At 45.5% G+C, this 18,746-nt stretch overlaps 1 protein-coding gene across 2 annotated transcripts in view; it reads right to left on the reverse strand.

Moving 5' to 3' along the window:
- Window positions 1-18,746, reverse strand: part of LOC138667074 (zinc finger protein ZFP2-like) — a 163,267-nt gene that overhangs the window by 103,963 nt on the left and 40,558 nt on the right. The gene's annotated exons all lie outside the window — the stretch shown is intronic.

Below are 18,746 nucleotides of genomic sequence, written 5' to 3' on the forward strand. Positions count from 1 at the left end.
TTTGTAAGCCAAAACCAGGAGTGGGTGATAAATGCAGAAGTGGTGCATATGTCTCTATTATACTTTTCCTCTGATTGTTCCACCCCTGAGATTGGCTACAAATACTGATGTAAAATACTGACCAAATACTTATTGTTGTATACAATGGAGCTATTCTTGCTCACACTGCAATAAATAAAATACCAACATTGTGGGGGCGTGGCCTGGAGCTTGAGCGGTGCGGACGTGGGTGACACGAGCTCCCCGGATTTTTCTGTCTGGGGACCCCGAAATCGCGTCCAAACCCCTGGGAGTTCCACAGCTGTGAGCCTGGAGAGTCACCGAGCTGACACCGCCTGAGCCCTGCATCGAGGGAGCCATCCCGCGGAGAGAACGCCGGCAGGAGCAGGCAGTGCCGCAGCCAGACGGCGCCATCACTGATCCCCTGTGGAGCCCCGGCAGCGAAGGAGCCCCTGCAGCGGAGGGGCGGGAGGGGTTTTTGCTAGGTGAGGAGCGAGATACGTCATGTAGCTTCTCGGTTCTCCTATGTACCCCCCACGGCCATCCATTAGATTATAAAACTCTTTAATGTTCATGGGCAAACCCAAAAAACGCTTAGAGGCACCCCTGGACTCTACAGCCCACTCCTCAGAAATGGATCGCTTCTTAACCAATAACAAGCAGCATAGAAATACCAGATCCCAGTCCTCCATTAAGGTCTCTGAGGATCAATTGTCCTCACAAGGCTCAGTGACCCCGCACAATTCGCCCGAAAGGGCATCAGAGGAGGGCGATAACAGTAATGATCTTCCTGATGATATGAACGTACAGGACCTTAGCAAATCCCTTCCCACCAAAATAGACTTGGAGAAATTTGCCCGTAGGATAGAAAATTCCTATAAAAAGGAGCTCCATGCCCTAAAATCAGAATTTACAACAAGAGTGGAAGAGGTAGAGAAAACCCAGGATCTCGTATTGCAAGAACTACAAATACACAGAGAGGTCATAACAAGCCATACTTTGAGACTGGAGGAATTAGCGACCGGAATGGAGGATCTGGAAAATCGTAATAGGCGCAATAATATCAGGATACGTGGTTTACCGGAGTCCATAGGCCCAGCTGAACTAGACCCAACAGTGCAGAAGCTATTTCTAGAAATCTTAAATGAAGCGGGGTCGGGTTCCATAGAATTTGACCGAATTCATAGGTCCCTTGGCCCGAAGCCACAGTCAGACTCAAGACCCAGAGATGTCATCTGCAGAGTGCACTACTATAAAACTAAGGAATCTATAATGCTAGCGGTCAGGCGGAGGGGCACAATTCATTTCTGTGGTACACAGATCCTAATACTATCAGACTTGTCCAGGCGGACCCTGCAGCTGAGAAGAGCCCAACGTCCATTATTGTCCCTCCTCCAGGGAAAAGATATCCCTTATAAATGGGGCTTTCCATTTCAGTTGATTGCTTTCAAAGGTGGGAAATCAGCCACCTTCCGCAACCTGGGGGACCTGGCCAACCTCCTAGGTATTTTTGAGCTGCCGATGACTGCCCTACCCGACTGGCCAAATTCTCCTCAGCTCCCAGATATACCACCGAGATGGTCAAGGGTCCAGCGCTCTAAACACCACAAGAAGCATGACTCACCCTCTGACCAGACCTGAGAGCCTTTCATTAATACTCCATTTGCTTCTATGGTGACCTAACCAGACCTTCTGTGCCTCACTGAGTCGCTCTGCTTCTGGGCTTGATATGTGGCAGGAATTAACAGAGTTTTGTTTTGTAAACTGTCTCCGCATAAGTTAAACTTATTTGTCTACCATAGATGTTTGACATAATATTGGAGCTTCATTAATCTAATTTCCTCTTCTTAACATTTTTATTCCCTAATTAGAGTGCCAGTCTAACCTATATGGGTATAGTTGCTAAATACTTGAAGTTTGCCTTTATAAAATGTTATATAACTGTTGATTTGCCCCTTAGGCCGGGGGGGGGGGGTGCTCGGGGAGCTGAGCCTCGCCTTTGGCTCTACCTCACCCAAATTGGTGCGAGTGGTGGCATTTTGGTATGCCACCGCACCAAGATTTCCTCATCTAGGTGCTCGACCTCTACACTCTCTTTCTCCTTTCTCGGCCTATACTATATAGGTTCCTCTCTCCTCTCTTCCATGGTTTTCTTCTCCCAATCCCTCATTCCTTTCCCAGTCCAAATAACTCACATGGATCCTCCATGGGCCTGGTTTCACTGTTCTCACAGTCGGCTGTTCACCCAACACCTTGATCATGGCTAGAATCAAATTTTGCTCTTTTAATGCCAAAGGACTTAACATACCAGAAAAAAGAAGACAGGTACTGTACTCTCACCAGAAGCTACAATATTAATGCTCCAGGAGACTCACTTTAAGACAGGAGTGACTCCTAATTGTACATCGTATCACTACCCCAAATGGTTCCACAGCACAAACCCCCACTCAAAATCTAAAGGGGTGTCTATTGGTTTTCACAAATCCTTCCTCCCTGAGGTCCTCGATTCGGTAGTTGATACAGAAGGGAGATTTATCTTCTTGAAGTTGGCATGGCGATCTCGTGAACTCATATTGACTAATGTTTATTTCCCTAATCAGGGTCAGCACAAATTCGGCTCCACGTGCAAACAGCTTTTAGAAAAATTTGCAGGAGGCTCGCCGATAATCCTTGGAGGTGACTTCAATCTCCCAATGAATCCTCTACTTGAAGGGGCCTTGGGAAAGTCCTCATATCCTGTATCCACTATTAAAAAAGTGAAGAAGCAGCTGAGTGACTTGCGGTTGATGGATGTGTGGAGGGCGTTGCACCCGGGCGTGAGGGACTATAGCTTTTATTCCCCAATATATTCCACATATAGCAAAATTGACTATTTTTTTGTCTCCCACTCCCTGTTAGAGGGGTGGAGGCCGATGTGGGGTCGATTCTGCGGTCTGACCACGCACCTATCTACCTCACGGTGCAACTGGGTCCCTATGTGAGATCCAGGTTCTCATGGAGATTAAATGAGAATCTTCTGCAGGATCCGACATGTGTTTCGGAAGTGAAGCGTTCCATTGAAGGCTTTGTGGTGGACCATGCTGACGACCCCACGTCGCCCTCGATCAAATGGGAGACCCTAAAATGTATCCTGAGAGGTGTATTCATATCGCATGGTGCTCGTCTTAAAAGAGAGCGCACTGAAGAAATCACAGAACTCTCCTCCCAGATACACAAACTCGAAGCAAAACATAAACAGGACCTTTCCCCGCTCACTTTATCAAATCTGTCCACGGCCAGACAAAAACTACTCACTATCCTAGATCAGAAATCCCGGTGCTTGAGAGAAAAAATAAAGAGTCGCTTCTATCATCTAAGTAACAAAAGTGGCAAACTCTTGGCGAGGGCTCTACATCCCAGAGGTCCCCAAACATTCATCCCATACATTAAAAATGCCAGGGGCAAAAAAGTTTACAGCACGCAGGACATACTCTCTAGCTTCCACGATTACTATAGCTCACTCTATAACTTAAAGGGTCATTACAACGATCTTCCCCCGCACACACTTCGGGATAAAATTAAATCGTATATCCAGTCAAATCGGTTGCCCCTTGTCTCGGAGGGGTGCCTGGCGGACTTGGAGGACGATTTTTCACTAGAGGAAATCTCCTCTGTGGTCGGGGAGCTGAAGTCGGGTAAAAGCCCTGGTCCTGATGGCTTCACAGCTAGCTTTTATAAACAGTTCTCGGATCTGCTGTGTACTCCGCTCTTGACCTCTTGTAACTATGTGGTCCTTTCCACCACAGGCACTAGCTGCGCATATAACAGTCATCCCTAAGCAGGAGAAAGATCTTGCGTTGTGCAGCGGTTACCGTCCCATCTCACTTATTAATATAGATGTAAAAATTTATGCTAAAATGATAGCCCAAAGATTAAATAGCCTTCTACCCCATCTGATCAACTAGGACCAGGTCGGTTTCATCCCGGGAAGGGAGGCGAGAGATAATACCATAAGATCTATCTCTCTGATTGATAGGGCAAATAGAGGCGGAGACCCCATGTGCATACTTTCAATCGACGCCAAGAAGGCATTCGATAGGGTGGGATGGGAATTCATGCAAGGAGCTCTGGAGGGCATTGGGTTAAAAAAGAGGATGCTGCGGAGTATCATGGTGCTCTATGAGGCTCCCTTGGCTCAGATCAAAGTGAACAGGTCTCTGTCAAACTCCATACAAATTCGCAATGGCACTAGGCAGGGGTGCCCCCTCTCACCCTTACTATATATTTTAGCCATGGAGCATCTGGCCGCCGCGATCCGCAGCAACCCATCCATAAAGGGTATAGAGATCCAGTCAGAAGAACACAAACTAGCCCTGTTTGCGGACGATGTGCTTATGTACATCACCTCTCCTGTAACCACCATTCCCAACATCATCTCAGAGCTTCAGAGATTTGGTCTCCTGAGCAATTTCAAGATAAACTCACATAAATCAGAAATTCTAAATGTTATGGACCTTTTCCATCATGCATGTAACAAAAAATGGGTGAACTTGGAACTTAATCTCTCGGCGGCCAATCCTATCGCCAACATTTGGCAAAAGAAAAACGCACAGGATCTGAGGGAGGAACTCCCCTTCCTCCCAAGAAATCTAGTGCTCTTCATCAAAAACGGTAGCCAAAAACTCAACATTTCCTCGATACCTGGCCCCATGACCCCAGTTATCGATAACCTAGACTTTCCAGCTGGACGGGATAAAACCGTCTTTTTCCATAAACATAAGGACAGTCACCCGGTAATCTATGATTATATAACCCAGTCCACTATAAAGCCCCTACGGTCCCTCTTTGCTGAATCAGATCCACCCCCTGGATCATGGTTTCCATATGAACAAATTAAAAGTTTCATTAATGTGATTTCTAAGCAGACCAACATATTTAGACCCTTCACTCCCTTCGAGTCGGCATGCCTGGGTGCGGGCCCTCCCACGCGTTCGGTTTCATCCTTGTATAGGATGTTCCAAGACCATCAGATAACTGTGTTTGGCTCTCCTGCATTCTTTGCGAAATGGGAAAATGATCTAAACAAAACCTTTTCACCAGAGGATAGATCCAAGTGTCTCCTTCATACCTTCAGATCTTCGTTGTGTGCTGACCACCAAGAGAGAAGTTATAAGCTACTGTCTCGATGGTATAGATGCCCGGACGGTATTCACAATATGTTCCCATCCACTTCAGATGTTTGCTGGAGGTGTTGGACAGAAAAGGGATCATACTCGCATATTTGGTGGACTTGTCCTCCCATTCATAAATTCTGGAAGGATGTATTTGATCTACACAACAAATTATCCTTTTATAGGTTGCAGCCGACTATGGAGCTGGCCTTGTTATCGATGTGCGATCTCTCCATTGCCAGGTTTAAGAGAGGTCTTCTTAGACATTTCCTCACAGCCGCACGCAATCTAATACCTCGGTATTGGAAACAATCCAAATCTCCATCGCGCTCTGATCTTGTTATAGAATTGAACCACATATACAGAATGGAGCAGTTGATCGGGCAGGACACAGGAACCCTAGACAGAGTGCTGAACATATGGTCTCCATGGATCATGTACAGAGAGACTCCGGATTTGATATCTTGGATAGGGCACGGTTGACTGCGGACGGGAAACCAGGACCCAATCCCCCCTCCCCTTGCTCCCCCCCTCTTTCCCCCCTTTCTCTCTTCTCTTTTCTCTTCTCTATCTTCTCTCAAATATAAATAAAGTTTAAGCTATTTTGAAATTATTACATAACGCTTTCATATAGTTGTTCCAGCTTTTACAGCTTAACTGACTCCTTACGTACACACTAGGGAGGACAGAAAGAATGTTAACTCAAGTTACTTCAAACCACAACGCATTTTATTGTTTAAAAGTGCTTGCATCGAAGTTGTTTAATCACATATTTGTCTGATGATGATTTGATCTGCAATGTATATTTTCATGCAACTTGTTTCAATAAAAAGATTTACACAAAATACCAACATTGTAGACAATACAATAACACATAGCTGCACTGTGCTGGCCATCGCAGGGTGCCTGTTCCATAGAACCCTAATGATCACAGCCCTATAGCTATTCTCTATGCACTGCTGCACTTTATGTAACCTAGACATTGGAAAATATGATTTCTTTCAGTGTGGATTCTATGAAGTTATGAATATGATTTTCATTGTAGTAAATGCCTGAGACTAAATGATCAATGTTTTCTACCACTCGTTACACCACTGTTTAGTACCTGGTGATGCGAAAAAGGGCAAGGTTGACGCTTTGGTATGAAGGCCAACATATTCACGACTGCATTTCTACATAAAAGTAACAGATTCTAAACAGGTCACAGCCGTGTAATAAAAAGACGTGGATCAAATATAATTATGTCACAACCAGGTTAAATGCATGTAGAGGAACTGCGGAGACACCATCACGTGTTTCTCAACGCAGGCAGTGAATAACCAGGCCTTTCCCCGGGAAGGAACAACCAAGGGAAGGGCAGCATCCAATAAAGGAAAACATCCAATAAAGGAAAACCACCTATGCCAAGCATGATATCCATCCACAGACAGCTGTTTCGGGTTTTTTGCCCCTCATCAGTGTGGAGTAGGAAACTGGCTATCAGGAGCAGTGCCTAGTAGAAAGTCTATAAAGGCACGGATGATTGACCTCGTGGAGACCAAAACATCCAACACCGCGGAGACACGATCACCTAGTAGACTGGCTCCTTATAGCCAGTTTCCTACTCCACACTGATGAGGGGCAAAAACCCCGAAACAGCTGTCTGTGGATGGATACCATGCTTGGCATAGGTGGTTTTCCTTTATTGGATGTTTTCCTTTATTGGATGCTGCCCTTCCCTTGGTTGTTCCTTCCCGGGGAAAGGCCTGGTTATTCACTGCCTGCGTTGAGAAACACGTGATGGTGTCTCCGCAGCTCCTCTACATGCATTTGCATATTTGGGGGCAGTGTTCTGGATCACTGCGTTGAGAAACACGTGATGGTGTCTCTGCGGTGTTGGATGTTTTGGTCTCCACGAGGTCAATCATCCGTGCCTTTATAGACAACCAGGTTAAAGACATAAAAAGTTGCAAGTTGTGCATCTTTCTACATTACTATGTGACATTTAACATATTCTAATATTGAAAAGTATACAAATTAACATACATATAAACAAACAAAAAAATAATTTGGACATTGACATGCGACATTTGACAAGATACCCTTGGGCTGTTAACCAACATTGGGCAGTGTACTAGCCTGCTTCACTATCTGTGGTGGTGTACGTTGGGACAAATGTAGCATTAAGGTGGAGGACTTGATACAGTAAATATGGTGTGACGGAGATGACGCGAGGACCTTAATGATTTGTCAAAAATGTACGCCATTTTTAATAAATATGAGCTACTATTTACCACCCTGTATTTTACATACTCACAGAACAGATACTATACCTATACACCAGTACCACGCTTCAATAAATACAAATGCAAATACAAATACCTAACAATTACATGCAACATTGTATGACATACCCAGTAGGGATACTACTGTATAATAAGCACTACAGAAAGCTATATACCATATCTATAGATACAGATATTTACTAGATAATACACACAACACAGTAATCTACTATATAATTGTCTATAAAGGGTCACTTCCGTCTTTCTGTCTGTCCTTCTGTCTGTAACGGAAATCCCAAGTCGCTGATTGGTCACGGCAAAAAGGCCACGACCAATCAGCGACGGGCACAGTTCGGCGGCAAAATGGCCGCTCCTTACTCCCTGCAGTCAGTGCCCACAGTCCATACTCCCCCCCAGTCAGCGTTCACACAGGGTTAATGGCAGCGTTAACGGATCGCGTTATGCTGCGGTGTAATGCAGTCCGTTAACGCTGCTATTAACCCTGTGTGACCAACTTTTTACTATTGATGCTGCCTATGCGGCATCAATAGTGAAAAGATCTAATGTTAAAAATAATAAAAAAATAAAAAATCATTACATACTCACCTTTGGTGGGCCCCCGGATCCAGCCGAGGCCTTTCCCGCTACTCGCGACGTTCAGGTGACCGGTCCATGCATTGCGGTCTCGCGAGATGATGACGTAGCGGTCTCGCGAGACCGCAATGCACTCTTGGGACCGGAGCGTCGCGAGGAGCATCGGTAAATGCCTCGGCTGGATCCGGGGGCTCCGGAAGGTGAGTATATAACTATTTTTTATCTTTTTTTTTTTTTTAGAAGAATATGGTGCCCACATTGCTATATACTACGTGGGCTGTGCTATATACTACGGGGGCTGTACTATATACTATATGGGCTGTGCTATATACTACGTGGCTGTGGTATATATTAAGTGGCTGGCCAATATACTACATCGCTGTGCTCTATACTACGTGGCATGGTGTTGTGAATTCTGTTTTCAAACTCCCTCCTGTGGTCATGAATGGTACTTCGGCGAGTTCTGTCCATGGACTCCCTCTGGTGGCTGTGAGTGGAGCTGCTGCTTCTGAGGTTCCTTCCACAGGTGACGTAGTTTATTCTTTGGCTGGCTGTTCTATTTAACTCCACTCAGATCGTTACTCCATGCCAGCTGTCAATGTTCTTGTACTGGTTCAGTTCGCTCTTGGATCTTTCTGGTGACCTGTCTACTCCAGCAGAAGCTAAGTCCCTGCTGGTTATTATTTGTTCATTGTTTTCTTGTCCAGTTGGCTATCATGATTTTGTCTTGCTAGCTGGAAGCTCTGGGATGCAGAGTGGCACCTCCGCACCGTGAGTCGGTGCGGAGGTCTTTTTGCACACTCTGTGCGGTCTTTTGTAGTTTTTTGTGCTGACCGCAAAGATACCTTTTCTATCCTCAGTCTGTTTAGTAAGTCTGGCCTCACTTTGCTGAAACCTGTTTCATTTCTGTGTTTGTGACTTTCATCTTAACTCACAGTCAATATATGTGGGGGGCTGCCTTTTCCTTTGGGGAATTTCTCTGAGGCAAGGTAGGCTTTATTTTCTATCTTTAGGGCTAGTTAGCTCTTAGGCTGTGAAGAGGCGTCTAGGTCGTGTTAGGTACGCTCCACGGCTATTTCTAGTTGTGTGATAGGATTAGGGGTTGCGGTTAGCAGAGCTCCCACTTCCCAGAGCTTGTCCTGTGTGAGTTTAACCATCAGGTCGTTCCGGGTGCTCCTAACCACCAGGTCCATAACAGTACAGCTGGCCCAAAGTATTATTGCATCTCAATAGAGGGATAAGAGAAGTTCTGAGACCATTTTTTTTTCTCTGCAGTGTTTTTTGTTTTTCTTTTCCCCTTGACCTCTGGGTGGTTCAGGACACAGGTGTTGATATGGACATTCAGGGTCTGTCCTATTGTGTGGATCATCTCACTGCAAGGGTACAAAACATTCAAGATTTTGTGGTTCAGAATCCGATGTTAGAGCCTAGAATTCCAATTCCTGATTTGTTTTCTGGGGATAGATCTAAATTCCTGAATTTCAAAAATAATTGTAAACTGTTTCTAGCTTTGAAACCCCGCTCCTCTGGTGACCCCGTTCAACAAGTAAAAATCATTATTTCTTTGTTGCGTGGTGACCCTCAAGACTGGGCATTTTCCCTTGCGCCAGGAGATCCGGCATTGCGTGATGTAGATGCGTTTTTTCTGGTGCTTGGATTGTTTTATGGTGAACCAAATTCAGTGGATCAGGCAGAGAAAATCTTGCTGGCTTTGTGTCAGGGTCAGGATGAAGCGGAGGCGTATTGTCAGAAGTTTAGAAAGTGGTCTGTGCTTACTCAGTGGAATGAGTGTGCCCTGGCGGCAATTTTCAGAAAGGGTCTTTCTGAAGCCCTTAAGGATGACATGGTGGGATTTCCCACGCCTGCTGGTCTGAATGAGTCTATGTCCTTGGCCATTCAGATCGATCGGCGCTTGCGTGAGCGCAAAGCTGTGCACCATTTGGCGTTGTTCTCTGAGCATAGGCCTGAGCCTATGCAATGTGATAGGACTTTGACCAGAACGGAACGGCAAGAACACAGACGTCGGAATGGGCTGTGTTTTTACTGTGGTGATTCCACTCATGCTATCTCCGATTGTCCTAAGCGCACTAAGCGGTTCGCTAGGTCTGCCACCATTGGTACGGTACAGTCGAAATTTCTTTTGTCCGTTACTCTGATTTGCTCTCTGTCGTCCTATTCTGTTATGGCATTTGTGGATTCAGGCGCTGCCCTGAATTTGATGGACTTGGAGTTTGCCAGGTGCTGTGGTTTTTTCTTGGAGCCCTTGCAGTATCCTATTCCATTGAGAGGAATTGATGCTACGCCTTTGGCCAAGAATAAACCTCAGTACTGGACTCAATTGACCATGTGCATGGCTCCTGCACATCAGGAGGATATTCGCTTTTTGGTGTTGCATAATCTGCATGATGTGGTCGTTTTGGGGTTGCCATGGCTACAGGTCCATAATCCAGGGTTGGATTGGAAATCTATATCTGTGTCCGGCTGGGGTTGTCAGGGGGTACATGGTGATGTTCCATTGCTGTCGATTTCGCCTTCCACTCCTTCTGAAGTCCCTGAGTTTTTGTCAGATTACCGGGATGTATTTGAAGAGCCCAAATCCGGTGCCTTACCTCCTCATAGGGATTGCGATTGTGCTATTAATTTGATTCCTGGTAGTAAGTTTCCTAAGGGCCGACTGTTCAATTTATCTGTGCCAGAACATGCCGCTATGCGGAGTGATATAAAGGAATCCTTGGAGAAAGGTCATATTCGCCCGTCGTCATCACTGTTGGGAGCAGGGTTCTTTTTTGTGGCCAAGAAGGATGGCTCTTTGAGACCTTGTATTGATTACCGCCTTCTTAATAAGATCACAGTCAAATTTCAGTAGCCTTTGCCGCTGCTGTCTGATTTGTTTGCTCGGATTAAGGGGGCTAGTTGGTTCACCAAGATAGATCTTCGAGGGGCGTATAATCTTGTGCGAATTAAACAGGGCGATGAATGGAAAACAGCATTTAATACGCCCGAGGGCCATTTTGAGTACCTGGTTATGCCATTCGGGCTTTCTAATGCTCCATCTGTGTTTCAGTCCTTTATGCATGACATCTTCCGAGAGTACCTGGATAGATTCATGATTGTATATTTGGATGATATTTTGGTCTTTTCGGATGATTGGGAGTCTCATGTGAAGCAGGTCAGAATGGTGTTCCAGGTCCTTCGTGCGAATTCCTTGTTTGTGAAGGGGTCGAAATGTCTCTTTGGGGTTCAGAAGGTTTCATTTTTGGGTTTCATTTTTTCCCCTTCTACTATCGAGATGGACCCTGTTAAAGTTCAGGCCATTTATGATTGGACTCAGCCGACATCTGTGAAGAGCCTGCAGAAGTTCCTGGGCTTTGCTAATTTTTACCGTCGCTTCATCGCTAATTTTTCTAGTGTTGCTAAACCGTTGACTGATTTGACCAAGAAAGGTGCTGATTTTGGTCAATTGGTCCTCGGCGGCTGTAGAGGCTTTTCAGGAGTTGAAGCGTCGTTTTTCTTCTGCCCCTGTGTTGTGCCAGCCAGATGTTTCGCTCCCGTTTCAGGTTGAGGTTGATGCTTCTGAGATTGGAGCTGGGGCTGTTTTGTCGCAAAGAAGTTCTGATGGCTCGGTGATGAAACCATGTGCCTTCTTTTCTAGAAAATTCTCGCCTGCTGAATCTAAACGATTAGGGCGCACAGCTATATAGATCAAATAAAAAGTGCTGAGGGTGCAAAACAACAGTAATAAAAACTGAACAAGTAAACCAAAAAGAAAAAGTATTACTGCACAAAAGCTGCACACCATCAAATAAGTAGATAACAAAAGATAAACATAGACTGATTTTATTCACGGATCAGAACATACAACATAAATAATAAAAACATAATTAAAAACATGAAAACAACATCATGAACACACAGGGAAATGCATATAATGACTCAGTATAATGAGCTAACCCAACAAAGACCGTTGGCTCATGGGGTGTTGCGCAAAAATTTATAATGTCAAAAGGACAGTGCTGAAATTTAGCTCGTATGGCCGCTACCACAGACCAAAAGCGAGCAAAAATAAATAAACGCACAACAACGTCCAAAGCAAAGAGCAGCAACTAGCCAAAAAGGACATATACAGGGCAGCCTATACAAAATGATACCACTGAGACACAGCATATAAACAGGAGAAACCTCCCAAATGTATACCACCTGGTGACGTGATGCCCCACGCGTATCGCCCGGCGAACCGGGCTTCGTCAGGGGATGCATGTTAGCCCGTGCACCAGCCTTAAATAGTGTCTGCTAGATAGCAGATAAGGTTCCGGTGTGTACCGGCCGGCACCGCGAAACCGGAAGTGAGCGCTAACCATAATGAGTGTTGACACCTGAGAGCCCAGCGCAACCATGCGCAGAAGACTCGGGGGGGGGGGGGGGGGGGGGGGCGGGAGAAACCAGCGAGCACAAACCAAGGTGGGAGGTCCGTGAAATCCTGACAATACCGCACGATCATGCCGAGGACCCAGCGCTGACATGCGCAGAAGGACCAGGGGGAGGAGGAGGTGTCAGTAAGCACGAACCAATGTAGGAGATCCATAAAGTCCCGACAATGCAGCGCGATCATGCGCAGAGGGGAAGAGCAGAAACAGACACAGCGCAAGCGCCAGTGAAAGCCAATGAAGAGAATGCAGACATGCGCAAATGAAGGGGCAGAAGACATAGACAGCCCCAACACTAGAAATAGGAAGCCTGAAGTATTCTAATGGAGCCACATGTACGTGCGCAAAGAGGGGCAGAAATAGCTAATATATATACTGCATAGGCGCCCGCAGGGGCCACCAGTATCAGGGCCAGGAAACATGCGCCGATAACAGGAACAACTACCCCTAAATGCAATGAAGTTAGAAATAAAGCGCAGCAAATAGGAAACGGCGTAAATACCTAAAAGAAAAGATACACCTGTAGGAGAACAAGGATCACTGATACACATAACCCAGTAACAACGGACCAAGCATCCCCCGGGGGCAATCGAACATGCACACAAACCTACAACCTCACAAATCAAAATAAGATGGAAATATTGAGGCGGTCCCCATAGTGCCCAAACGAAACTTTATTGAACAAGAGTAACAGTGTAATAACATAACACATACAGAGTTCCATAAAATATAATGATACCAACACAGCAATATGCATAATATATCCAACATGTTACACATCTATTGTTAGAGAGGACATATAATAGGGCAAAATGGGACCAATAAGGTCAAGTGTGCGCAGTGCTGAGAAACAGCACCCCCCCATGAGCCAAAAAATGCATAAAGATGTAAATAAAACTTGGCATCTGACACACAAAATTATGGAAAAGGAGGCCCATTTGGGCTCATACGCAAAATGCCATATAATAGCACCCCCATGAGTCAAGGTCCAAACGAGATCTAATTCCGACCCATATGGAAAAGAATGCGCAGTGCTGAAAAAACGGCATCCCCCATGAGCCCAAAAATACATAAACATGTGATAAACTTGACATCTGAACCACAACATGTAGGAGGGGGTCCATTATGGCCTCATATGCGCAGTGCTAGATAGTAGCACCCCCATGAATCAAGATCCAAACAAAATCTAATAAGACTTGGCAATGGTATCCCATAAAACAATGTAGCCTAGATGTACAGCAGCATGTTTTATGATAAAGGATAAATATATAATAGTCGGGACCCAAAATGAGCCCAGGTAATCATAATGGATAGTGTCCATAAACCCAATTGGGCATGTGACACAGAACCCGCTGAGGAACACACACTAAAATCTGCAGAGTCCATAGTCCACGTAGGGAAGCGAAGGTGAGTATACCTCATTTATAATATGAGATAGACGGAGGCAGTTTCCAAAATGGGCAAGAACCTCAAAACCCAGGCTCATCCATAGTAGACCAACACATAAGGGAACGTTCATCCGAGGAATCCAGTAAATAGCAGCTCTTCGTTAAGACCTACGGGAGTAATGGAACCAAGATTAAAAATCCACCTCGACTCCATGCGCAGAAGTAATTGTCCATATGCACCGCCCCTATTGGTTGTACGCACTCTGTCCAGTCCAATAATTTTAGTGCCCAGAGTCCGGCCATCATGATGTACCAAAAAATGGGATGCTACCGGAGTGAGTACTTTGCCTTTCAAGGAGTCACTACGTGCCAAATTAATGGTGGAGAAGTGTTTTTGCACTCTACGTCGTAACTCCTGAGAGGTCTGGCCAACATAAACCTTACGACAAGGGCAGATAAGAGCGTAGATGACAAAAGTCGTCTTACAGTTAATATAGGTGCACAACCTATGTCTGCTCTGATTGATAGGGTTCACAAAAAAACTTCTAGTGGGGCACATATATGGACAAATATTACAATTGCCACATGCAAATGACCCACGAAGATCAATGCCTCGATTAAGCCTAATGGTTTGCCTTTGATAGTGACTATTTGTCAAGAGATCCCTAAAGTTAGGGGCTCTTCTGGCTGCAAGTTGTGGTCGGTCCCCCACCACTCTTGATGTGGACAAGTCAGTGGTAAGAATATCCCAGTGCCTCTGCAGAATAGTTCTGATCTGTGACCAATTATTATTATAACTGGTAACAAATCTGGGCCTACTGTCCCGTACCTTGTTCTGAGGCACCAACAGCGACTCTTGAGTATGCCCATTAGCCCGCTGAAAGGCTGCAGAGATACTTCTCCGTGGATAATGTCTTTGACGGAACCGATTAGTCAGGTTGAGAGCTTCTTGGTGGAAGTCCTCATCCGAGGTACAATTTCTCCGTGTTCTCAGGAACTGCCCAACGGGAACACCATTCCGGGTATGTACAGGATGGAAACTCCTAAAGTCAAGAAGACTATTGGTAGCAGTCGGTTTCCGGAATAGTTTGGTGAAAAGAGAGCCATCCCTGGCCATCACTTGTAGGTCCAAAAAAGTCACTGTGGTAGAGGAGAAGGAATACGTAAGCACAATATTATGAGGATTCCTATTGAGAAGAGTGACGAAATTGTGACACTCATCAATACTGCCCGTCCAAATGAAAAAAATATCGTCGATATATCGACTCCAATGGCAGACATGCCGCTTAAACTCCTCTAGGGGGTACACCATGGTGGCCTCCCACCAACCCAAAAAGAGATTGGCGATGGCCGGGGCACAGCGCGCCCCCATGGCCACTCCAGAGATTTGTAGATAGTAGGACCTATCAAACAGGAAGAAATTGTGCCCCATAATAAATTCAAGCAGATCAACTATTAGAGAATCATGCATTCGATCCGAATGCCCCAACTGGTCCAAGAAATACAAAGTGGCAGTGATTCCGTCCTCATGGCTGATATTGGAATAGAGCGACTCAACGTCGCAAGTGACCAATAGAAAGTTTGAAGGTAAAGACACTTCACGACAAATACGAATAAAATGTGATGTGTCCAAAACAAAAGATGGTAGATTTCTAGTTAGGGGCTGCAAAAAATGGTCCACATACATGCAAGCTTTTTCACAGAGACTCCCTATCCCAGCTACGATAGGGCGGCCCGGAGGTCTCTGTGAATCTTTGTGGACCTTAGGTAACATGTAAAATGTAGCTGTAATAGGGACCTCTACCCACATAAATTCAAACTCGTGATGACTAATGATGCCAAGATCCCTTGCCTTCTCCAAGAGCTGTCTAAATTTCCCTGCAAATACAGCCGTAGGGTCCGATGGCAACTTCCTATAAAATCGACTGTTGCCAAGTTGTCGGTGGGCCTCTTCTAGGTAGAGGGAATGTGGCCACAAGACCACATTACCCCCCTTATCAGCTTCTTTGATAAGGAAGTTAGTATTAGACCTAAGATCTCTAAGGGCCCGCCTCTCGTCACTACTAAGATTACCCGGCACAAATCTGCTGGGTCGTAGGGCTGCAATGTCCCGTTTGGCAAGCTCAAAAAACACTCGAATGGCAGGGACTAAAGAAAAAGGTGGAGCTACTTTGGATTTGTTTTTAAAAAGGCGAGAATCCTTACCATCATCAAGGCTATTTTCTTGCAGGAGTAGTAGAAGGTCACGAAAAACCTGTTGGTCAGTCTGATCCAATCCCTCTGTCATGTGTGGTCTACTGTGTAACACCTGTAAAAGAAGACGTCTGCAGAATAAATACAAATCCTTTACCACTGTAAATTTATCCAATTCATGGACCGGGGAAAAGGTTAGACCCCGTTGCAGCACAGAAAGTTCACTCGGAGACAAGATATGGTCTGATAGATTAACTACCTGTAGTATATCACAAGGTACCTGGGCGGAAGCAGCAGAAGGGATTAGGGGTCCTGGAGTCATTACTTGCGTTGAGCCTTGTAAGGCCTCTTGAACGTGGGCTGACGCCCCCCGTACCTCGTAATCCGTGAAGGTAGAAATGTGGCGCCTCCGCCCCCTTCGAGTCCGATGTCTGGATCGCTTTCTGCTGAAGATAAAAAATCACTCTCCGACGTACCAGTTGTCATAGTAGTGTGTTTGGACTCATTACTTTTTTGAGGTTGGAAACCTTGCCTCCTGTTTCCCTGATGTTTCCATTTAAAGGCTTTTTTGGAGTCAAAATCATTGCGGTCCCTAAAGAATTTAGATTTCTTCTTGGCCATCACCTCACGGTCATATTTGTCTAGGCCCTCTTTAAGTTTGACCTTGAAGGGCTGCACTTGTTTGACATCATCAAAATTCGCCATCTTAGCTTCTAAGTCTTTGATGTGGCTTTTGGTTTGAACTAAAAGTTCACGATCATGTTCCAAAAGCATATTCATAATGATGCTGGAGCACTTCAAAAGACCTTGTTCCCATATGTCACGAAATCCCAGGGAGGGCTCCCACGCCGGAAAAATAGACACTCTAAGACCACGAGGGGCAATCCCCAACTTAACATATTCCTCAAGACTACGTATATTCCACCAGAGTCTGATCCCAGCCCGGTGTGCCCCCAATAGCTCCGAGGCAAGTTTATTGAAATCTGAATCAGGTGAGCTCTGTTCCTCAGATGAAAAAACATTCATGGATTGAGCCCGCCATGCGGCTTCTCGAGCCTCCCAATCCATAGCTCACAGCACTGACTAGCACAGCCGGAACCTACAAGATAAATAATAAGACACATGCACTCAATATAGAGACATGCACACAAAGTAGATTATTATTTCCAAATAGAACGCGTGCCAGCCCAAGAAAGAAGCCCACCATAAGGTGAGCATAGAGCATATAATGAATCTAAACGATTAGGGCGCACAGCTATATAGATCAAATAAAAAGTGCTGAGGGTGCAAAACAACAGTAATAAAAACTGAACAAGTAAACCAAAAAGAAAAAGTATTACTGCACAAAAGCTGCACACCATCAAATAAGTAGATAACAAAAGATAAACATAGACTGATTTTATTCACGGATCAGAACATACAACATAAATAATAAAAACATAATTAAAAACATGAAAACAACATCATGAACACACAGGGAAATGCATATAATGACTCAGTATAATGAGCTAACCCAACAAAGACCGTTGGCTCATGGGGTGTTGCGCAAAAATTTATAATGTCAAAAGGACAGTGCTGAAATTTAGCTCGTATGGCCGCTACCACAGACCAAAAGCGAGCAAAAATAAATAAACGCACAACAACGTCCAAAGCAAAGAGCAGCAACTAGCCAAAAAGGACATATACAGGGCAGCCTATACAAAATGATACCACTGAGACACAGCATATAAACAGGAGAAACCTCCCAAATGTATACCACCTGGTGACGTGATGCCCCACGCGTATCGCCCGGCGAACCGGGCTTCGTCAGGGGATGCATGTTAGCCCGTGCACCAGCCTTAAATAGTGTCTGCTAGATAGCAGATAAGGTTCCGGTGTGTACCGGCCGGCACCGCGAAACCGGAAGTGAGCGCTAACCATAATGAGTGTTGACACCTGAGAGCCCAGCGCAACCATGCGCAGAAGACTCGGGGGGGGGGGGGGGGGGGGGCGGGAGAAACCAGCGAGCACAAACCAAGGTGGGAGGTCCGTGAAATCCTGACAATACCGCACGATCATGCCGAGGACCCAGCGCTGACATGCGCAGAAGGACCAGGGGGAGGAGGAGGTGTCAGTAAGCACGAACCAATGTAGGAGATCCATAAAGTCCCGACAATGCAGCGCGATCATGCGCAGAGGGGAAGAGCAGAAACAGACACAGCGCAAGCGCCAGTGAAAGCCAATGAAGAGAATGCAGACATGCGCAAATGAAGGGGCAGAAGACATAGACAGCCCCAACACTAGAAATAGGAAGCCTGAAGTATTCTAATGGAGCCACATGTACGTGCGCAAAGAGGGGCAGAAATAGCTAATATATATACTGCATAGGCGCCCGCAGGGGCCACCAGTATCAGGGCCAGGAAACATGCGCCGATAACAGGAACAACTACCCCTAAATGCAATGAAGTTAGAAATAAAGCGCAGCAAATAGGAAACGGCGTAAATACCTAAAAGAAAAGATACACCTGTAGGAGAACAAGGATCACTGATACACATAACCCAGTAACAACGGACCAAGCATCCCCCGGGGGCAATCGAACATGCACACAAACCTACAACCTCACAAATCAAAATAAGATGGAAATATTGAGGCGGTCCCCATAGTGCCCAAACGAAACTTTATTGAACAAGAGTAACAGTGTAATAACATAACACATACAGAGTTCCATAAAATATAATGATACCAACACAGCA

This window comes from Ranitomeya imitator, chromosome 2, assembly GCF_032444005.1.
Source record: "Ranitomeya imitator isolate aRanImi1 chromosome 2, aRanImi1.pri, whole genome shotgun sequence".
NCBI classification, from domain to species: domain Eukaryota; kingdom Metazoa; phylum Chordata; class Amphibia; order Anura; family Dendrobatidae; genus Ranitomeya; species Ranitomeya imitator.